At 37.5% G+C, this 24,938-nt stretch overlaps 1 protein-coding gene across 1 annotated transcript in view; it reads left to right on the forward strand.

Annotated features, from left to right (window-relative positions):
- The window catches only part of LOC122809199 (alpha-tectorin-like), a 1,556,410-nt gene that overhangs the window by 1,017,202 nt on the left and 514,270 nt on the right, over positions 1–24,938 (forward strand). The window lies entirely within an intron of this gene.

The raw sequence follows: 24,938 nt of genomic DNA on the forward strand, positions 1-24,938 counted from the left end.
TGAGAGACAAAACAAACCAAGAACCTTGAAAAACTCCAGAATCTTCATTCAAAGCTAGAAACCAGATCCCAGAGACTGCCAGTAAAAACCACAGGAAACGTTATTGTATAAAAAACAATATTGAGTGATTTCATCGAGTGTAACCATGACTTCATCAGAATACAATAAAATAAAATCAATGCAGTGGTAACATTTAAATGCTTCATCCCTGGTCACATGATTAATCAAGCTCAATCAAAGCCCCCAGTTGCAAAGTCATTTGCATCAAGTATGAGTCCACAAAATATGTTTGCTAATGAAACATACACTTAAAAAAAAAGAAGGAAAAAAGACAGACTTGATTTGGCCTTTTTGAATTTACTGAGAGACAACTTATGCCTTTTGCCTCTTAATACAGATCCTCAACAGACCCTACCCTGTCAAACCTATTAAACATTCTCAAGTCCAGTAGTTGCATAAATACCTGCCCAAGGGATCTTAATCTCTTCTGCAACATAAACAGAATATTTTTTGGGGGGGGGCAGCTATTTATCACAGAGAATTCTGATTTAGTGGAACCACTTTCCATTTCACATAAAACAAAGTACTTCTCTTACTGTTTTCAAACATAATTTGGATAAATTAATTGGTGATCACAAATTTACCCTTAGTTTAGCACCATTGTCCCCCATGGATATGGGCAACATATCCTTGTGTTCTGCCCATTTCTCAGCTATTTGTACAACTAAAACCTACCATCGGAATGTAAGGTTAGGCTTTGCTAAGATCCTTCCAGATTAATAGCCTCGTAAGTATCTATGAATCTATATGGTATCTTATACAGTCCGCATGTACTTTTCTCTAAAATATTGTTTTTTTTTATATTTAAAGGTCAGCTACTCTCATAATGCGGTAGATTATTAATTGAAACTTTTTTTCCTAAATTGCATACATCGAATACTGTAATTTAGATCTCTTTAGAGTTGTTACATTTAGTAGAGTGATAGTCTCTCTGTTCAAATTAACATCATTTTGGTAGCTTGGTGCTGGCAGCCGTCTTGGAATCATGAAGTTATGTAGCATGAGAGTGAAAGTAATATCTTGCTGATATTTCTGGCATGTAAAGGGAATCTCCAGTCAGGGTATCCTGGAACTTGAAACTCCTGTTTGGGTTGCTCTTTGTTCTCTTTTTGTCACATGCAGTTGATTACTGAATTTGTCTGTAGGCTTACTAGTGTTCTGACTGTGGCAATGCTCATGTTCTATTTTCTGAATGGTATGGTCTAATGAATGCTAACCCTGAAAAATGCATGGCTTATTATATGGCTGTGTCTGCTGAGGCTGCTTTTACCACAGGTTATATTATAAGACATTAATAAATTCAGAGCAGGCAGAAAAAACAAAAAGATACAAGTCTCTGTAGCAGCCAATGAAGAGCACCTATATCTTGTGGGATAAAATGTGTACTACTTCTGGAAGAAATTAAAATCCTGACCTCTAGATCTAGAAAGGATACTAAAGAAGATTCCTTCAGGAGCTACTTAATGCAGTCTAGAAAGTATCTGCGAAGTTTTCTACACTGGTGGCTGTCGCAGACAGAAAAACAATGTTCTTACAAACTATATATTTTTAAGCTATCTGAAAGTGTTCTGCCTAAACTGTTTTCCCTGCCCAAAAAGGAATGCAGCCATCCTATACAAAAATTATAGCTCAAAGTGATAGTTACTGACAAAATAATGACTTCTCTCACCTGTATGACAATATCTCTAAGAAATATAAAAAAAAAACATTTTGACCCTAATAGGAGTTGCTCCTGAGTTGCTCTTGCAAACTCCTGCCCTTGCAAAGGGAATCCTTGTGACAATAAGCCAAGACATGATTGTAGCTGCTTTTACTGTTGGTGAACTTTTCTTCTGAAATGTAGCTGATGTGTTCAGTCAATGTGGATAAATACATGAGCCTTTGGTGAACTCTGATAAGACTCTAGAGAGCTCTGTTACCGCTCTTCAAGAAGGATGTGCAACCTCTGAAAACCCCCAGTCAGTCTTCATGGAAGAACTAACTAATACCTGTGTAATCTTCAAAAAGGATGTGCAACCTCTGAAAACCCCCCACTCAGCCTTCATGAAAGAACTAACGAATGCCTGTGCAATCTTCAAGAAAGATGTGAAGCCACTGGCTAACAGCTAACCTACTTCAACAACAGAATAGCACTCTACTAACACAACCATCACTAAAAGTGAGTGAGCCAGGATGCTTTCCTTACATCTTACTGGGAACCTACTAAAACGAAAACATGAATCTTGAGGATGTTGATGCAAATGACAATTCGACAGCGAAAAGAAAACTATGTACAACACTACATTCAGATTCAGTATGAACAGACCAGTAAGGTCAGAGAAGTCTGAATTAATGTATATTGTGAAACTGTGGTTAAAATGATTTAAACAAAATAATTATACAATGACCCCCCCATTAATATTCCAAAACATCCACAATGATCAGTGTGCCCATTGTAAATTGCTCAATATACCAATGGAAAAATGTCTGGTCACCCAAACTTTTTTCTATTGGTATAAAGTCTCCAAAACTTTTTTTTTCAGTTAAAAAAAAAACGGAGCAACGGAGACTCTGTTTTCTCCATTGCTTCTGTTTCAAAGCATTGATGTACTGGGTATGTGTAGGAAACGCAAGTCCCATACGCATGCCCAGTACATCAACACAAGGAAGCAGTATACCACCACCGGCGGAAGAACAGTAATGCACCATTATACAAAGACATTATTTAAGAAAAGTAAATATTTTTTTTCTTAAATAATGTCATTGTATAATAGCAATAACTGACTCCGTGGTTGTGGTATATTGAAGATTTTCCCATGGTTGGCTTTATTTAATCACACGGGCTTCTCCCTCGTGATTAAACCATGCCAACCATGGGTAAATCTTCAATATACCACACCACGTCATCGGTTATTGCTTAATTAAAATTCTGAAAATCTTTGCTGTTAATAAATTAAAAAGTTCATCTTCTTGTTCTAGAATAAAGTTTGCTGTTAACTGAAACATTGTACTCAAAGTCAGAATTGGATGTAGCAAGGGCTAATGCTAAGCTTTCAACTAAGTAGGTTTCTTTGCCAGTAGACAAGAAAAAGTGTTACCATCAGAGTTACTTTGTTTTATATGTTGTAGAAAAGGACACACAGGAAAATGTTGCATAGTTACCAGCAGTAGTATTATATGAATAAAACTGTTAAGGGTAGCCAGTAATTTGTTTTTGAAAACATGGCTATGGCATATGTTAATACTGAAATTTTAGCTACTAAAAGTATAGAATCTGTTTTACTGTGCTGCTGCTAAACTTTTTAAATGCAACTTTTGGTAAAAGGAAAATGAGTCAAGGATTGCTGGATCCAGGTAGGATGATTACAATATTTATTTCACAACATGTATGTTATCATAAAACAACTAATAAACAGAAAATTGCAGTAATGTGTGCACATAGAGCTAAAAGGAAATATTCCAAATCACAGGCTGAATAGAAACTCTTTAAGTGAAGTGTTATACCCAGTAGTTCTAGATCCCACCATAACATTTGATGTGAGAATGGGTCAAAATGTCAAGATGTTCCACAATTTAAAGAACTAAGGACATTGTGGAGGAAAAGGTTTCACCAGATATATTGTCAGAAACATTGAGTCCCAATAAGGAATCTAAAAGATAACTATGACTTGTTTTTGGATACAGCAGTCAGATAAAACTGATGCTGAATCTTGCCAAAGGACTCCAGTTGTTAACATTGTAAAAGAAGTCAGTGTGAAGACCACCAAGGAAGGGCCCATACTTAAGAATACACTAAGAGAAGTGGGTATAGAAACTGCTAAAGAGATGTGAATATCATTCTGAAGAATGGGGGAAAGGGAAACTTTGTCTTACACATTCTCTCCTGCATCAATACAGAGAGTCAGAAACAGAAACAGAATCAATGCTCTTTGTGCAAAGAAAATAAGATAACTGCTGTATCATAATGTGTAACAATAGATATGTGAGTTCCTAGCAGCCATTGCAATGCTTGTATGTCCTGTTCATCACTGATGAGATCTATTTCCTGATCTCATTCCTGCGTGAATGCCTGATTACATGTTCATTCAAGTCATATAGCATATGGGGGAGGGTTAATAATACTTGGAATACTGATCACTGGGCAATACTTATTGCATCTCTAGTTAGAATCTGAAAGGTTGCTGCTGCCAGGCTGATGATTGCTATTTTCACCAGATTTTTTTCCAGCAGAATTGGTAATCCCAGCTGCTCTGTAAGACTTATGTCCGTATAACTGATACAATGTCTACTTCAGCATGTCAGTCAACTCTGTAACATGCTTTCATCTCCTGTTTATTCATGGCCACATAGTTTTACCTTGCAATGTCTGCTGTGTCATGGCCAGCTTCACTATGTAGCAGCCATGCCTGCTGCCTGGGGCTCCACTGCAGTGTACAAGGATAAAGCTCTGACTACAGTCCAGGCAGTCCAGCTTTGAGTAGGAGTCCAGCTGGTCTGAGGAACTGTTATGGAAAGAGCAGACAGGAGCATACATGTGGTGTATTAGCATGGCCAATTTCCCTGGTGAAAGCCAGGGAAATGGAAACAGAGATGCTACCGAGGGTGGGCAGGATATATTGCTGACATCAGTCCCCTGTAAAACTGAGGGCTGTTTCAGTGCTGATACCTGCTGCAGGTTCCCAGCCTTTGGGATGTTACTAGGTATTTTCAGGGAGTGGAAAAATAGTGAAAAAAAACACTCGTCAGATGCAGAATGTTACTACTGTGGGGTCAGAAAAAGAAATCTATGCCTACTGCCTGCTTTTACTCTTATGTAAATACTCACTTCAAATTTGAACTTTTTCTTTTCATATTACACATAACTGTGGTATTATTACTGCCATTTTGTATCGTTCTATATGTGATGTGCTTATTTTTGTGCTGCTATATGCAGTTAATATTTCCTTCATGCACCCCCTCCTACCTTTTTTATTCCGAGTGTGCCTTCTTTATATGTTACCATAGACAGGTACATGCATCTTTCATGTGGAATTATTATCCTATGTACAGTGCCTTTAATGTGTACATGCTTTTTTCCCTAAATCAATGCCATAGCCTTTTAGAAAAAAAATATTATAAACTCTATTTAGTTCTCCTACAAAGAAAGTAATTACTTGGCCTCTAAAGTCCCTTACAATTATTTATCATAGGATCATAGGATCATGGGATTATAGATTACTAGGCTATCGACCCGGAGGTAATTTCAAGCCTAGCTATTTCAACTCAATGTAATACAATAGAAGTACTAGTCAATACCCAAAATTGCATTTAGTGATAACTGCCCATACCTAGGAGGGTTGTGGGAGCTATCCCTGGTAAGAATTTATAGTGCCCCATCCACACATCCAGTTTCCTCATGAACAGTATCATGCAGGTGCTCTGTTTACATGAATTAGTAGCCTGTTTCAAAGATGTGGTAGTTGCTGGGTGATAAAGCTGTCCCTCTGGCATATCCTATTTAAGTCACAGGACATATTTAAGTTCCTAGAATGGGTAGCCCTAGATCCATTTGATTTACGGATTTGCAGTAAGTTGATTAGGTTTGGGTCTTGGGTTGCTCTGTAGGCCAGGCATAAGTCTCCCCTAAGAAGTCTATACAATACGGAGTATAGTGACAGGGATTTTAGTCGGTCCATGTAAGGCACATGCAGGAGATCCTTGATCTTCTTTGTTAGAAACCTCTGAGATCTCTCTAATTTTCGTAGGTGCTCATTACGGTACATACTGATTGGGATGTTATACTCACTTATGGGCCTGATATGTGCCAAGTATAAGGGCATTATAACTTGTTTTATTCTTGAGGCGATGGCTTTACTAATCAAGTGAGATACTTGGAAAGCTTTCCTTACAACAGTAGACACATAGTGGTTGAACTTAAGGTTGCTGTCACCATGTGATCCCAGGTCCCTTACCACTTCATGGGTACTTAGGGTATTGTTATTGATATGATAGTGTGAAGGGACATTGCTTGTACCAAAGGGAATGATGATACATTTCTTTGCATTAAGTTTGAGACCTTGACTAATACACCAGTTGTTGGTCTGTGTGAGACCCTCCTGGAGTATACTGACATCATTTGGGGATTTAATGATTGCACCTAGTTTGCAGTTGTCTGCAATCTTGGTCAGCCATGACCCTTTAGTTTTGACCTGAACTTTTGAGAAGTATGTCCCAAACATTAGGGGGCCCAGCACTGACCCCTGTGGCACCCCACTAGTAACAGGTCTGTCTGCTGATGTGGAGTCATCCACTTTGATAATTTGTGTCAGATTTGTGAGAGAGTTGACAACCCATCTTACAGCGAAGGGGTTTACATTCGGTTTGCTATTTATTGGTAATGCTTGAATGTAGGATTATGTCAAAAGCCTTTGCCGAGGCAAGGTATGCTGTGTGCACAGAATTGCCCTCATCAATGGCTTTGGTCACATTTTCAAAGAAATCCACCATATTTTATAGGCAGGATCTGCCCTTCACAAAGCTGAATTGTGTGGAATCCAGGGTTTGGATGTTATCTATGCCTTTATTTATGAGGTCCATAATGATACATTACATGGCATTACACATGAGGCTGGTCAGGCTTATGGGTCTGTAATTACCCGGGTCTGTTGCTAGGCCACCTTTTTGGAAGGGGATAGCTGTAGCTGTTCTCCATTCTGCAGAAACAAAGCCTGTGGTTAGGCTATGATTGAAAAGGGTACTTAGTGGTGATGGTAGTTCATATTTTAGCTTGTTTGGAAGACAGCCAGGGATGTCATCTGGTCCCATAGAGGCCGTGTTCTTTGCTTTGAACAGGGCTTTGAGGACATGCTCTCCAGATATGTGAGGTGGGGGGGAGTTTGTGGGAGGGTTTGTTGTAAGTTAGGAGAGGATAAGGGAGTGAAATCTTTGCAAAACCTATCTGCTAGCAGGTTTGCTGTCTCTGTGGAGTCCATGTGTGTGATACCACTGGCCACCAATTCTGCACATGCTTGGGTTCTACCCTTTAGGTTACATACATAGCTCATTCTCCTTCAAACTGTTTGTGCTATAGTTTACTTGCTGCTATTTTCCTGTCCACAGCTCCAGTTTTGTGTCATTTCTACTCACTATCTGCTGTGGATAATCACAAGCAATTTTATAGGCAGAAACAAGAATACCCGCTTATTATGCTGCATTCAAATCAGGAAATTAAAAAAGGTCCAAAGATCTAAAAATTAAAAGTTTACACAATATCAAAATGCATATAACCCAACTTTTAAGTTTTTCATGTAATTTTCCTCAAGCAATTCTTTAAAATTATTAATGTTGAAATATATGCTAGATTAAGTCTAGGAATTATGCTTAATTATTATTTGAATATGTTTACTAAGGTGGATCACTTTTCTAAATGGATCAATTTGAATCTCAGTCCAGAAGCAAAACAGAGGTATGCAAGGTCCTACATTAAAGCAAAGGCAGTTGCAGTTGAATAAATTCAAGCAGGAAATGTAATCAAGCTCAGAAGCACACTTAAAGGGTTGTGTATAACCCATCATTGCTCCATTGCACAAAGTACAATGTATTTATGGTTTATTATTGAAATTCCAAATCTGCTTCGGTTGACCATTCAGAATGTCAACCCGAAATGCTGAATTTGGAATTCTGAAACAGCAACCATAGAGAAAATGTTCCATCCCTAGTTTGATATATTCGGCACATTAATGTACCATTACAGTTCACAGCCAATGGTACGTTAATTCTACGATTTCACATGGGGGGGCTTTGCCCTCCTATACCCCTCTGTGGAGGGTTGTGCCCCCTACTCCACCTGCACATTAAAAATACCAACTCTGAGATCACACTACAGTGAGGAAATGGGATAATTCCCAGTTCCTTACTGAACCGTGATCTCCATGGGCAATGTTGAACCCAAATACTAGAACGACTCTCCCTGTTCGCTGTCGTGTAAAATTGCCATTTGACTACATGCAGGTTGACCAATGCAGTTTCCAGGTTTTGAATGTAAACCCATATTTATACATATACATTATGTACAAAAGACATGCGTGAATGGGCGAGCCTTCGCTGAAGGTTGGGAGTTGGGCTGGCAAATCTACTGCCAATCATTAGCAGACCGGAGTTCCGCTGTGGTGACCCCTAACTAGGAAAAGCCAAAAAGACAAACAAACAAACAAACAAACATTATGTACAAAATGTGTCTTTACAAACAAGGAGAAAGGGGGAAAAGGAAATGAAGAGGTTGGGTGCTATGGGTGAGCTAGAGGCTGGAGGTTAGAATAGGTGATAAAACACTTGAAATGCATCCTGACAGATAAACAATATATAAGAGAATATGATGTGAACAGAGGTGAATGAATATGATATGTTATGTGACCTGAATGATGACATTTGCATTTAAAATGATTTAACAGGCAGGTTTTCAATTCAGTCCAGAATGATGATTAAGAGGTAATTTGCTTGAGATGAGAAGGGTGAGATTCCCACAGCTTCAGGTCATGTGTAGAGAAGCAGTGCTTGGTACGTTGAAGGATGATTACTGGGGTTTCAAGCAGAAGTCCTGGCTTCTAATGTTACAGGAGGAGTAAGTTCAGCAGCTGAATCAGTAAAGAAATCATACTGCATGGGTATAATCCAGTACCCTTTGCAGCAAATCAGCTTTTAAATACAATACTTTAAAGTGTTTTTCCAAATGTGCATATGAAATTACAAAGTATGTTTTTTTTTAGTCTTTCAAGATAACGAACTTGTATTAAATATTTCCAATGAATCTTGTTGTTGCTAGATTTTTGAAGTATTTTATATACGTCTTTATTTTGCACAGCCAACAACTTTGCTAAGAAAAGAGTAGATTCAAGACGTATTAGGAAATAGGAAATACATTTGTACTTCATAAATGAGAATGTGAGGCAAGCTTAAATGTAAAACATAAGACTATACAAATTCCTCAGCACTCCCATTTGTGTGAGGGGTAGAGGAATGTATGCTGCATTCACAAGGTGACTGCATCCTCTTTACTTGAAGTAGCCCATTACTTACATTAAGGATTCATTTCCATTTCCAGAAACACACACCAGCATTGCTACTGTCCATTGAACGGTGCTTAGTTCAGAAGTTGTTATTTGTATGTCCTTCCCCTGTGCAGAATTGTGTGCTGTCTCTGGGATGCAGTCTGCTGGTTTCATGTTGGGGATGATGCTTTCTGGCAGGTATTCTTTGGAAATTCATTATCTTTTGCTCGTGTGTAACATGTATTGCATGCTAATCGCCAGGATGAAATTGTGTGATTTTCTGATGTGCATGTTAACATGGTGGCTATACAACAGGGTTCTGGAAGGCTGAATTTGCAGTTATTTTTGTGTGTAGAATAGAGCAGCTGTGTAATTCCACTTTTTTGAGAGGATAGCAAGCTTCTTATATTTTATTTTTCTTTTTTGGATGGGGCATAAGCTTGCTCTGAAACTATTTTTGCTCAGTTTTTTTTTTTTTTTTTTTTTTTTTTTTTTTGCTTTAGGCCTTTCTTTAGCACATTTTTATGTTTAACTGTATTTTCCATAATATAATATTTAAGCAGTGTTTTCCACTCAGTCAGTTTTATAAAGTGTTGGCGATATGATGGTTTGATCTTTGTGTTTGCGATTTTACCTTTGATTTTTAATTGATGTGTTTTATTTTTGGGAAGTTTTTGTTTATTTCTGTTAGTGACAGTTTCACAGAGTGTAATTAACTAAACCTCTGCTGTTTTCCTATTTACTTCTTCTTCCTGTTATTTTTGTCTTGCATTCATGCAGTCATGCTTCATGTCATTTCATTTTATACATCTGCACAGAAGTTTTCGAAATCTTTCTAATGAAACAACTCAAGCTTTATCTGGTTAATATTGGGATTACTTGGAATGGGCTATTCTAGGTCTGTGGGATCCACAAATTAATAAAAAAAGCAGGCACAGCCTTGCTCTAATACTAAATAACCAGTGAATGATTTTTATTATATATCTTTATTTTCTCCTAGCTTTTATTGTCAGTGTAGATATTTCAAGACTTGTAAATCATCAATAATAGCTAAAGTTCACAGAAGAATACATACACTACACAATTTCGATCAAGTAATGCATACATTTTCTACTCTCAAATGGTTAATTGAATCTTTGACAACTGCCACTGATATGTGATTGCTGTTGTCTGAATTCTGGACTTCATTTAAGAATTACACACTTGCATTGCTTTGATTCTTTAGCTATTTTGTTTTAAATGTGTTTTATTTTAAAATTATTTTACTTTACACGTGTTTTACTTTAAAGTTTTTTTTTTCTTAGAAATTCATGGTTATGGCCAGTTAGTAAAGATTTGTTTATCATTCTTTAACTGCAAGGGGATTATGTCTATCTGGTTTGTGGGAGAAGCTGAGAAGTAGCATTGTTATTTAAGGTAAGCAGAATAGAAAAAAGGTCTTAATCTGTGGGAATTGACATTGATCTTTGACTACTGCTGTTGTGTGACTGATTCTCCACCCATTTACCCTCCTGAACATTGCTGTGCCTTTAAACTCAGTGGTTCCTGAGTGTCCAACCCCCCCACTGTACCTTTGACTTTGGAAGGTATTCTTAATTTAATGTTATCTATGCATACTAGTGTGCATCAGTTACCCTTTCGTTTTCTTCTCTTCTAAGTTATTGCAGACTGTAATAATTAGAGTATGAACTCATTTTCTATCTTATGTTTAAAATCTGCAACATCTGTGGCAAGACTACTGATCACTGGTAGTATCTAAACAATGTCCAATGAATCAGATTAAGATTAGTGCTTCTGTTTTGCTCTCGATGAGAAAAGGAGTAGAGGGACACTGTTTCCTAACATTCTTAGAGATTACTGATTACAGGTAGGTCTGAAAACTGCTTCTTATGAGCCATCTTTGGATTGATGCTGTAATTGTGATCCTGTTGAAAGGAGGGACACAGGGACATTTATTCCTGACTCTTTTTGAGTGGGCTTTCCATATGGAATTTCTCAGATTAATCCAATTGCTGTTTTGGTGGAAACCTCTTCAGTCTTTATTTTGGACTGTCGTACAGCTCACCTGTTATCTGCTGAAATGCTGCAGTGCTATCTCTTGAATCTACCCGGAGAAGATCGCAACAAACATACAGATGCCTTCCACCCACTTCTTCTAACCAGTTTGGGATTAATGTTACTGTTTTGCTTATGGTGAGAGAGGAAGCAAAGACACTGATTCTTAGCTGAGTGTAGCCGCAAGTCCAGCATTAGTAGTAGTTTAGCCAGGTAGTAGCCAATGGAAAAAATATCACTATTCATCATTCTTGGCAAATCTAATGCTGTCTTTTCACTAATTACTGCTAGATTAGCCATTATCTAACCTATTTTCAGAGTATTACCCTAAATACTTCATCCATAAACCTTCAGGATTTTATAGAACAGTCCCCCTCTACTCACTGACTTCTGTGACCAGCCCTCACTCTTGTCTCTGGCAGCATAGCTCAACAAATCTGTTCTCACCCTATCTGTGACCAATATGATTGCATTATGTTTTCTAGGGTACTGTAGAAAATTAATTTTACTTACTGACTGTTCACTGCTCCAACCAATTGATAATAAAACTTGTAAGAGATTTAAGTATTCATGAAACTTGGAGGCAAACTTCTCAAATCAGCCTACTTTAAGAAAATATCATAAATGCACAACATCACATCAGTCACAACATACCACTAAGCACGTAACATATACTGAATCTGGAAAGAAAAAGTTGCCAAAACCACATAGAACACACACTGAAAAATCCCAGACTCCAGCAGTAAAGGCAACATCTACTCTTTCTCTACTTACACATAGCACAATACAGCACAAATCACCCAATAGTCACTAGGAAAGCTGGTCTAAGTCCTTAACGTGTAGTAAGCCTGCTTTCTCACAGGAGAAAAGTTTAGGCATAGATGGCTCTGGAGTTAAGCATACATATTCCACACCTACCAGACTGGACAAGAACAGGGGTACTGTAAGCTATCTGGTGCCAGGGTCCATGAGGTCATAAGGGCCCTAATGTCTCTCAAAGCAGACAAATATAACTATGACAAAGTGATGGCATATGTGTGAGTGAAGGACTTAGGCTCCATCCAGAAGGACATGCAAGGTGACAGGATGGACATTACTGTCCATGTATTAGAGGCAGAAAAGACATTGGTCTTGAATTGCAACTTGCCTTCAACAAGAATGATAGCCAAGTAGTTGATGCCATTCTAAAGAGACCCAGTGTCTGCCTCAGATGAGGTGGTAGATATGACTTCCTGCTTTCCTGGTGGTGGCGGCTTACTCCTCTAATTACAGGGCTTCCATATACTGGCTAAAGCCTTTGATCCGACCTCTAGAGCCATTTTTAGGTACAGGTCCCCCCAGGGCCTTTCCACATAACAGGCTCAAAATCAAAAAGATATGGACAACATCATGGTGGCACAACCCAGTGCTATGAATCTAAACATAAAGATGCCAAAATTTGAGCCTCTCCTGCAACTTGAAGACATTCATATCTGTGTAGTTATTGAGACATGATTACAGGCAATGACATTGCTTCCTTTATATCATACCTTCACACCACTGAGCGTTGTAGGGAAGTCTCTGAATTGTCTTAAACAGCATCAGCTCACTTCATGTCACCAACGTGTGTAACCTGGACCTCCTGGAGATACAAATTACCTTTAAAAAATCCAATCATTTCTTTACTGCTAGCTACAGGTTTCCATCAGCCAGAGAAATTACCTTAATACCACTGAGGATCTGAATTTCCAACCAAACACCTTCTTTTTAGGTGACTTCAGTTACCCAAGTATTGACACCTACACAATAAAAATGAATATGTTTGGTGTTTTCTAGATGTTATTAATATATTAATGCAAACACATAGCAAGAAACTCCACACCCTACAAGCTCTCGTCATTCTGGAGAATATAGACATCTGTGTCATTACTGAGACATGGTTTTAATCCAGAGAAAGCACTCCAGCTGTGTAAGGCTTTAGTACCTTCCACACATTTAGACCATCTGCTGCATAGAGAAGGACAAAAGGACCCTTGATTTACATTAGCAATAAGTATACTTCTAGAGTGGTTAAAGACGATGCTATCCTGGAGTTTATTTGCATGCAAATCACCACAGACAAAGTTCCATAATATTTCCTAACAAGCTATTGGTCACCTTCTATGTCAAAAGAATCCCACAGCTTGTACCTAGACGCAATTAAATTAAATACTCTATTCATGGGAAACTTTAACTACCTCTCTGTAGACTGGAAAACATGTTCTACCTCAAACCTCAAACCTGCAGGCAGAAAAATCCCTGGACTTTAGTAACATTAACACTCCTGACCAAACAGTACATAGACACACCAGACGTTCAAAGATACTATACCTGGTACTCACCAATATGGATTAGGAAGCTGCACTGCCCCACCATGTCACTTTCACTTTTGAAGTTGGACCGCAAAGTTGCCTCCTTCAAAATAAAAATCAGTTTGGTAACTCCAACAAACCATGTAACAGAAACTATTCCAAAAGAAACAACACCCTATTAAGCATTAGTTGGTCAAAATCCAATTTCCCTCTGAGCTCCAAGCTCACAGCAACCTGTTGTTAATAGAGAACCTGTACAACCATGTAAATGGCTGTGTAGAGGCTGTGATATACCTACCAGAATTAAGCCCAAAACAAACTCTATAAAAAAATCCTAACCTAAATGTAGTATATAAAATGGAAAAAAGTCATGGTCAAAATCGCAAGAGCAACTCCCCTAATGATAACATGCTCTCCTATTAAACTAGAAAGGAAACTAACAGGACTAATTAAATCCAACAAGGCCCATTACAAGGTCTAGATAACCTCACAGACTAAAGGCAGCCACAAGGCCTTCCACAGTTATGTCCATAAACTCAAAGGCAAAGTAGTGCCCAAAAATGGTGGTCATTGGTGACACTGTCACTGACTGCTGACTGAAAATTCAGTTCAGACTTTAACCCAAAGCGCCCTCCTGCCTCCCTTCATAAATTAGGTACTAGGATAACTTACCCCTCAGCTATTAACAGGAAGCATGTCCTGGAGGCGCTCGTTAAAGCCCAAAACACAGCCTCATTGAGTCCCAGCAATATCTTGGGATGCTTCCTAAATACCTTGATACATGACCTATCAGGACTACCTGAATCACTTTTCATCTATAGTCTCAAAACAAGTTTTGTACCATGAGAATAGAAGACTGCAGTGGTTATCACACTTTACAAGGGAGGACAATCAACCAACCCCAGAAACTACTATCCTATTAGTATGACTTGTCTAATATACAAAACCAAGGAACAAATTATCATAAAAATGATCAACAAAGATAGGCAACCCTCAGACACTGGTCTCAACCCAATTTGGCTTTGTCAAGGTAAGGTAATGCCAACTAAACATGGTGGACTTCTTTGAGAATGTCACCAAGTCAATAGATGAGTGGAAAATGGTACATACCATCTATCTGGACCTAGCTAAGGTGTTCAACACAATACCCCACTCAGGTATAGTTAAAAAGTAAAGAAGCTCTGCATAACGACATACATAACTCATTGAAATGCCAGCTGGCTCATAGACAGGGCCCAGGAAGTCAGGATTGGTGAGACCACCTCCACTAAAAGACTGATCACCAATGGGTTACCTCAGGGCTCCATGCTGGGACCACTCCTCTTTGGCGGCTTCTTCTTGAAGGTAAAGGCTAATGTCAATGGCCTTTGTTTGACCAAATTTGCAGATGACTGCAAATTTGGAGCTATCATAGATTCCCCTGTGACACAAGCATCTTACAAGAGAGCCTAATTCAGACAAATGACTGGTGCCAAAGTCATGGATTAAAACTCAATGCCATGAAATGCATTATAGTGTCTTGTAGGAAATCAGCTACACAGGCTAATGACTCCATCGATAAAGATGCCTTTATGAGTTGACCCAGTAGTCAGGGATCTGGAAACTTATGGAGACAGTAATCTGACCTTTGACCAACATGTAAAAAGGGTTGTAAGAAAATCATTCTATGTTGCTCGACTTATAAGTAAGGGCATGGCATCTAGGTCCATGTAAGTCATAGTGCTAATTTCTTTGACCCTTATCAGATCCATCATTGAGTATAATGTCCCCTTTTGCATACACTTGACTAGACATACGCAACAGCTACAATACTCACAAAGGGTCCTTACCAGGAAAATATAGAGTATAAACACATTGCCTATATGAATTACCTTAAAGTCCAATCTCTATACTCAGTCTCCTATAGGTTACTGAGAGGTGACTATGCTTGGCATACAAGAGGTTCTTGGATCCAGCTCTGATGGACTATTTACAAATTCACAAAATGAGCAGTATAAGAATCACTAAATCCAGGGATTTAAATTTTGCTTGCAACATAAATAGGACTGTGATGATATGGGCAAGTGCCAGCATAGCCAGCTGCAGTTTTGTAAAGAATGACATATTCTTTGAATATCAAACTGATTTATAGAAGATGCTTGTGTTACAAAGGTACTAAAACTGTATGTCATTTGTATATCAAACTGATTTGTACCGATGCTTGTGCTGAAAATATATTTGTGAGGTCTGTCTGTGTTAAAATGTATCAACAATGCACCCTGCTAGAATAAAAAGAAATGCACATATATTATTGCAACTGAATTAAATGTACCAGCTAGCTTACGTCAAGAAAAATAAGGGAAATGTAAATGAGCTGTTAAACCCTTGAAACGACATCCCACAGTGCTGAATAGTCTGGAGATGCTAGGTCTGAAAAAAAACATTTGTTCATTAACTCAGTAAAAAGAGGGGAAACCCCAGGCACTGCCATAAATATTTAGATGTGTATTATAGTCATCTATGCTAAATTTCTGTCTCAGCTTCAAAGGGGAATACTGTGAGAACCTATAGTCAGGTGACCAGATGAGGTTATTTTGCCAGCCCTCTTGGAAATTATATTTTAGATATTACAAAGATAATTCTGACAGTATTGAGTATTCTGTTTTGGGGAACCTGAATAGAAAGACCCGCACTCACAGTATCTTGCTTTGCAGTAGTAAGTAACTTAACTAAGGAACAGTAATTATTTTAGATTATCAGGAATATACTGAAACTTAGAATAGATATTGTTTTTCTTTATTTGTATGAGTCTGTTCATCAATGTTAATTTCAATATTGTCTGTGATTGAACTCTCTGGTTTGCTGTGAATATATATTCAGTATTTTGATGCTATTTTATTATTTACTGTTAAGGATATTTAAACTTTTATTGTGGCTGGCCCTTGTAGAAAGTATCTAACCTTTGAGAATACTTATATTTATTTGGTGACATTGTATGGGCAACTCCAGAAGGCTGAACTGCCTTGGTCGACTACTATCATTTGTAATAGTATTAATATTGCACCATATTATTGGATACCCTTTGTAAGAACCTTATAGTAACTGACTGGTGGCAGTGACTCTAACTTATAGTTTGGGCAAACCTGGTCAAGTGGGTAATCTGTGCCAGCTTTTCCCAAGTGTGTGTGTGTGTGTGTGTGTGTGTTTGTGTGTGTGTGTGTGTGTGTGTGTGTGTGTGTGTGTGTGTGTGTGTGTGTGTGTGTGTGTGAAAATTAAATCTTAAAGAGTATATGTATCAGCTTCTTGGGGCAGGGACATGAAACACTGGGCACTGGGCTCACAGACAGGGTGCTGGAGGACTTGGCTTGGACACTCAGCTGAGGACTTAACCCTACAGCTATACCATTGGAGAGTCTTACTACATCCAGACACCAGACTAAGTGTTACAGATTTCCACTCCACAACCACTGTAGGTATCCAGACACTTTATTGATTTCTCAAAAATACAAGTTGAGCACTTTCTTCCCACAAGCGGGTCTTCCTCAGAATATTTAAAATACCAAACAACCTGCTCTTAAATACCCATAGGCAACCACCCCACCTATTCCAATTAAACAATTAACATCCTAACAGAATACTTCAAGCAAACCTACTCAAAAAGCACATTTACTCAAAAAAACGCATTTTCTCCTTACAGGGGAAATAACATTGATGGTAAACTACCATAAATTCATATCCTAATACTTCAATAAAAAGTGTATATTTATATAATATGATAATATTTGTTAATAAGTATTGCGTATACTCATTTTTATATACAAATAATAAATTTAAACATTAAAACCTAAAAACTAATAAAATACTTACATGCAAATACATTCCTCCTCCATACTTCCTATAACTATATCTGAATATTAAACAATGTACTTAAAGTGGCTTTGAACAACAGGAAAATGAACAATATATAAATGTATATAAAACGTATTATACTTGGTTTTAATTTAGCCTAAAATGTTTTTTTAACTACAAAATACACATAATATTAATATTCTCATTAATTCCTGGGAACTGGGTAGCATTTAATCTCAGTTGCCACCTTAGTTCACATAAATCCAAATGCACATCCAATATTGCCCCTTGAGTGTCCTTGACAATTTGCTGGAGAACTAAAAATTTGAAAGTGTGCCCATTAAATTCCTGTATATGTCTGCTTAAAGCATTGGTAATTTTCTGATTTCTTATATCTAATAGATGCTCCCTCATCCTATCCTTAAATTTCCTGCAAGTCTTACCGACATAGAATGCAGAACTCATATGGCAATTAGCCAAGTAGACCACATTCATGCTGTTACAATTAAAATGACCAGTAATGTGTAATGCTCTGTTGTTTATAACAAAGGTGTCCTTAGTTTCCAGTATATTTTTACAACAAGTACCCATTCCACATTTATAATTTTCGTGAATCCTGCGTATATGGCAATATCCGAATGGTGCTGAGTATGATGCTGACATGTTGACTGAATTGCATCAGTTATTTGACCGTTCAGGTATGGATGTAATGAAAATAATAATAAAATATAACACTCGTGTATTAGAAGGTCTGTCTAAGACCTTGGAGGACAATGAGAAATGTATCAAAAAATATTTGTTATTTGACCATTTCCAAACCAATTTACTAAATGTGTACAGCAAAGTTGAGAATTTGTGCAATGACATTGTTTTCAGAAAGTGCAACAAAATCAAAAGAGACTTTAATGAGTATCAGAAAGGGCTTGTATATCCCTTTTCATCTGGGTGCCATGGTAATGACCAATCAGGTAACAATATGGAGGAGCTACATCAATGGGAGATGACGTCAAGTCCAAGAAGGGTTTCTGAACAGGAAACAGGATGGCAAAAACAAAATGGTGGAGATTTACGATGCTCTGAGCTAATTAGAGAAAGGGAGTATCAACAGGTGCATTTTTCGGGGAAAGTTCAAAGGGATTATTATTGGCAGGGTGCAAGGCCAAAAAACTTGAGAATGAAAAACCAGAAGGAGAAGAACTTTTATCGGAACAGTTGATTGTCCAAACATCAATTGAACTTGGTAATGTGAGTACTGATAACTCTGGGGTAGATACAAATGATATGGGTTATGTTTTTGGACAGAGGTTTATCCATACCGATGCCGAATTCTGTCAGGAGGTGAATGATTGCATTGACGGCAATTTGCAAAGCAAAGTAAATTAAGTTTTTCATAGTAGTGAAGATTTAGATATTTTAATGGATTTAATGGACAAATAAATGCTTGTACCTGTTGAAATTATCAATAGTTTTGGTGATTTTAAAATTTATAACTATTCAGGTAAAAATTTAATGACGGAGCATGCTAACTTACTTTCTAAAGGTTTGACGTTTGTGCCAATTAGAAGGGGTGATTTAACACAGACACTTATGGATTTAAAGCTGTTTGTGCATAAATTAAACTGTAAAGCATGGTTTAATAGTGATTTAATGTGTGAACAGGCAACTTTAAGAAAACCAAGCATTTTTAACCTTCCAACTAATAATTGCATCACAGTTTATGATAAGGTATGTGAAATGGAAATTAGAAGGGTGTTGGGACACAAAAAATTGAATGTTGACTATAACCTTACGAAGCAAGAAAATGTTTTTTTGGCTGACATAGTGAATGACAAAATGATTAGGGTTATGAATCCCGACAAGGGTAATGGTTTGGCTATAATGGATGCGACTGATTATTCAAATGCTATGAACATGCTTCTAATGGATGACACATATGAGGAAAGCTCATTAAACGAAGTTAATATTATGAATAGGAATATTGATTTGGCTTTGGAGAATATGGTATTTGAATGGCAAATTGATGAAAATGAATATAAATATTTAAGAAATGAGCATCCTATGGTCCCAAAAATATTTGGTATACCAAAACTGCACAAAGCCTTAAATAATCCAGCATTTAGACCGATAGTCGATGGAAAAAGGGCAAAAACTTGTTTTGTGAGCAAGTTTTTGGACCAAAGGTTGAGAAAAGGTTTGGGTGTATATGAATATATATGTAAGGATTCTTGGCATTTTTTGGAGAAAATGAATGGAGTAAGGGTTAGCAATGACTGGTGACCATAGATGTTTTCAATCTGTTCTCCGTAATCCCGCATGAAACAGGGCTTAACTGGTTGAAAATGCAACTATTATAGACGGGGCTGTATGAGCAGGATGAGATTAACAAACTGTCAGCAATTATGGAGATGGTGTTGTGTAATAATTACATTTTCTGTTAAGGCCAGCACTACAAACAGGCAACTGGGGTAGCCATGGGGGCAGCCTGTGCCCCAATTTTGCCAACTATGTGATGGCATATTGGGAGCAGGAATACATATTCAAAAGTCCCTTTGCTGAACACATTAAGGTTTTTACCCATTTTTTTGGATGATATTTTCTTAATTTGGGATGGAACTTTTGAGAGTCTAATTGATTTTTTTGAGTATATTAATGCAACAACCCATTTTTGTGATTTACATATACTTATAGTAGAGAGAGTATCACATATTTGGATGTGAATTTGAAGTTGGATTGTGTGGATAAAAAGCTCAGTTCAGAAATTTATCGGAAACCAACTTTTTCCAATGCTTATTTAGATTTTTCAAGTTGGCATCCTTTATCCCAAAAAAAGTCCATTGTTAAGGGGCAAATGGTGAAGTCTGCCCGCATGGTAAGTGATGATATAGCATGTGGATATGAAGTGGAGTTCATTGCCCAATTATTCAAGAAGAGAGGGTACCCTGCAAACATGATACAAAAGATTTTTAATGAGGTGAAAACCAAAAGGCTTTGCGGGGTATATAAGCCAATCTTAAAAGGAGGTGAAATGGGTGTAGTTCTTGATTCAGGTGAACCCATATCAGAAAAGAATAAAAAGGTTTATGAGTCAATTAGTTTCATTATAACATTTAACCTGGACGGGGAGTAAATAGAGGAAATTATTAGACGAAATTGAGGAATTTTGGCCTGTGATGACCGTCTTACTGGAAAAATTGGTATAAAACCTGGAGTAGTCTTTAGGAAAGATAGATCATTTAAGAATACATTGGAAGCAAATGGTAACAACAAAAAAAGGAATAAACAAACTGGTTTGGTCCCGTTAAGGATTAACAGAAATTATAAATGTGGAATGGGTACTTGTTGTAAAAATATACTGGAAATTGTATTTGGATTTATGTGAACTAAGATGGCAATTGAGACTAAATGCCACCCAGTTCCCAGGAATTAATGAGAATATTATGTGTATTTTGAAGTTAAAAAACATTTTAGGTTAAATTAAAACCAAGTATAATACTTTTTATACACATTTATATATTGTTCATTTTCCTGTTGTTCAAAGCCACTTTAAGTACATTGTTTAATATTCAGATATAGTTATAGGAAGTATGGAGGAGGAATTGTATTTGCATGTAAGTATTTTATTAATTTTTAGGTTTTAATGTTTAAATTTATTATGTGTATATAAAATTTGTATAAGCAATGCTTTTTAACAAATATTATCATATTATATAAATATAAACTTTTTATTGAAGTATTAGGATATGAATTTATGGTAGTTTGCCATCAATGTTATTTCCTCTGTAAGGAGAAAATGTGTTTTTTTTTGAGTAAATGTGTTTTTTGAGCAGGATTGCTTTAAGTATTCTGTTAGGATGTTAATTGTTTAATTGAGATAGGTGGGGTGGTTGCCTATGGGCATTTAAGAGAAGTTGTTTGGTATTTTAAATGTTCAGAGGAAGACCTGATTGTAGAAAGAAAGTGCTCAACTTGTATTTTTGAGAAATTAATAAAGTGTCTGGATACCTACAGTGGTTGTGGAGTGGAAATCTGTATCGTTCTTGGCAGTCTCTACTGTGTTTGGTTACCAAACTGAGTGTGTTCCCTGTGCGCTGTTAAGGGCGGTTGTAATTGATGCAGGGAGGTCTGCATCTGGAAATATTGAGAGTATCAACTTGCATTCCAAGTACACATCCCTCTCCAGTGCCAGTGGTGAGTATTCAGGCTCCTTGATTACTGACCCAGTGTGGGGATGTCACATACTGGTGGCCATCACATATTGGTAACAGTGCCGAACATCACAAAAACATGTTGGTGAGACTGATATGTGTCTCAGAGGATCCCCATGATCTGGAACAGGCATCCCATTCATGTAAACAGAGTCCATCCCTAACCCTATTTAAGCATAACCTTTACCAATGGATAAAAACCTGAAAATTCACCCTGGGTCTGGCCACCATGTCTGTGATATACAGAGGCAGACAGTAGCTATGCACAAACTAATTTGCCCTCCCCCCATATAACCTTTAGAAACTTCCTAAAATACCCCCACCTAATAAACACCCATAATACATAAGGACACAATTGGGTTGGGTTGCTCAACTAGACTTATAAAGTCTCTGGTGATTACTAGCCTAGAATATACCTACCAACCTATCAATTTATAATTCACTGGAGCAAATTATAAAACTGTCCACAGGAGAGGGGCTCTAGTATCCTTGTCCAGGTCCATAACTACCTAGCCCCTACCTTTACAACACCATGCATTTCCTCTTCCTTGGTAGTCGTTCTCTCTGCCAAGCCCAATAGTGCCACCCTCCCAACAAATAAGACCATCTATAGTGACTTCTACAATGCAAATCTAGTGTGCATTGAAGCAAACCTACCTAAAATTCCCAACAATCCCACCGCAAGTATACCTAATGGAGAGACCTGCTGAGTCACTTCCAAATTTCCCAGCTCCTAAACAGCTGTATAAAAAAAGTCTATACCAGTATGCTCTAAGTATAATGGCAAACGGAGGAATAAACCAGTCTGGTGTAACTCCTGTAACAAACTGTATAATAAAAGATGGAACATAATAAAATATTGTAAGAATTTCTATCAACTTACCTCAAGATCACAATGAAACATGCCAATAGATTACTTAAAAGTGTAATCATAAAAGGTACACTGAGCATGAACTTACGGCTGCTACTGATACATTTATACCTGGAAATTAAAGACTAATGTCCAACAATGCACAGAGCATAACCATAATGACATCACATTTCTTGATCATAAGGACATAGGCAATATATTAGCAGAAAAATTCAATACTAGCATTACCTCTTCTGCTCACATTATTGCCTCACTGATCCCAGAAAACTTACTTTCCTTGATATGACCTTGGAGCAAGTCCTAACCCCTTTCAGTTGCTAAACATTATATGTTATAGGACCAGAAACATGCCAGGCTACAGATGTAACAAAAAGTCTCATCAGCGTTAAACATGCACTATCCAAGTCTCTACTTAACTCTTTAGTCTCAGTTTATCCATAAGATTTGTGCTCGATGCTTGGAGTATAGGCAAACTAACTCCCCTACCCCTCTGCAGAAGCAGGTAATATATAATTATTATCCTCACCAGTCTCATATGCAAAGCCATGGAACATATTGCAACAGAGTTCATATATGAAGAGATAGCCAGTTTTACTAATGTTGACTCCACTCAGTTTGGTGTTATGAAGTGTAGGTTTTGTCTTCTGAAGCTGGTCAGCTTCTCTGAAAAAGTTACGGAGGCTGTCAGCAGTGTTTACTCCATGCATGATGCTTATCCTGAGTCGGACAAGGTTTTTGGCACTATCCTTCCCCACCACCACCACCACACTGATATTGGCATTATTGAAAAATTAGACAAAAGTAATGTAAACCCTTACATCATCTTGTGTTGTATGATTTGCAGGTACCATCTCTAAAGATAATATTGTAATTACTAGAACACCACATGGATCATTGCTGAACTCTGTGCTGATAGGCATTTCTTTTGCAGACATCCAACCAGTATCCCAGAAGTGTGGTTGACCATGTTTGCTAATATGGTTAGCTGGACACTGCCATCCTCTTGTACACTGACACTAAATTGCCACAGTAAGGGCTTGAATATGTACATGCCTGATATACTAAAACAGTTTCCAGTTAAATGAAAAAATGCATCATAGCAACATTTGTCAGAAAAAAAAAAACTGCTCCTACCTCATATGTTATAAATGGTACTCTTTTTCAGGAAAACACATTTATAAAATACATGAGCACTTATATGATCAACCCTGATTTAGCCATCATGTTTTCACCATAGGCAGGAAATCATTCTATTAGAGCTCCCTATTAAAATGTCAGCACTCAAAATGCAGAGTACAGACAAGCTGAAAAGAAAAGACAGAAAACACAAGAGAAGAGTGAATCTTAAAAATTGTTTATCACCTTTAAACTTATTTTTGCAGAGAGGGGGGCAAGCCCCTCTGCATCCCCCAGAACTCATATATACCAGCTCTGAGATTGCCATACCTCTGAGTAAAGGGAATATTCTGATAAATGACATCTTGCACTTAGTATATGTAAGTCTGGTCTTTCTGCCATTCCGTCTCTGTATTTCGGGATTCGCTCTAGCCAGTCACAACACTTCAAATGGTTACCTTCTGTTAGGCCCATTCATTTCTAAGGTGATATCTTCAAGATCCAAACAGGTGTTCTTACCACTTTATTGTTCTCTTATCAGACCCATCATCAAATATGATGCTCCTAAAGGGTATGTAAAACTTCAAGCATATCACTCAACTGGAAAGGCCCAAATGACTTCTAGCCAAGAAAAGTAAAGGCCTTAAATCCTTAAAATATCCTAAGAGATACTCAGTAGCCTACTGATTGCTCCAAGGTGACCTATATCTCACTTTTTGAGCCAGCCCTGAAAGACCCATTATATTTAACCTCCTATTTCTTTACAAAACCAGTGCTTCTACAATCTCTCAGTACTACGGCATAACTAAACGCTGACAAATAAACAAGACTCACTGGAGGGATAAGTTCCTAATTCAAGAAATTGGAATAGGTTACACCAGAGGTCAAGCAAAGTACTACTTTGTCTACATTTAAAGCTAGTCTTGACAATTCTATGGGTAGACACAAAGTTACACCAGGATTATCATGTATGGCTCTGCTTAATTTGAAAACTGAGTACTATTAAGCGTTTATAAAGAATGCTAGGAATGTTTTGATATGTCTGCAGAAAGGTGCATATGGCTAACCATCTCACGGTTTCTGTAAGTGTTTGTCTAGTATTGTTTCTGTACTCCTATGTTGCATGTTTTCTGCTGATCTTTTAATTGTAATAATAAAATGTTGCCATATTTTTATCTGTTGGGTACAATATTATTTAAACTGCTGAATGTTATTTGTTACCATGTTCACTGTTTAAATTGGGAGGTATTCATAAACGATCTATAAATTGTTTACTTAAGCTATACATGATTCTTAGAAATTTCAGCCCAGTGAGGTAAGACCCAATATGCAGTCTTACCCAACTGTGTTGTCATTGTATGTCATGCACAGAGTACATATGCAAATGTTCCTGCCCCATAGGGCTGCATGTGATATGCAAACACTACATCATCTGCATATTGCCTGGTTCCATCATGACATCACATGG

This window comes from Protopterus annectens, chromosome 8.part0 (genome assembly GCF_019279795.1).
Source record: "Protopterus annectens isolate FY-2018-M chromosome 8.part0, PAN1.0, whole genome shotgun sequence".
Classification (NCBI taxonomy): domain Eukaryota; kingdom Metazoa; phylum Chordata; order Ceratodontiformes; family Protopteridae; genus Protopterus; species Protopterus annectens.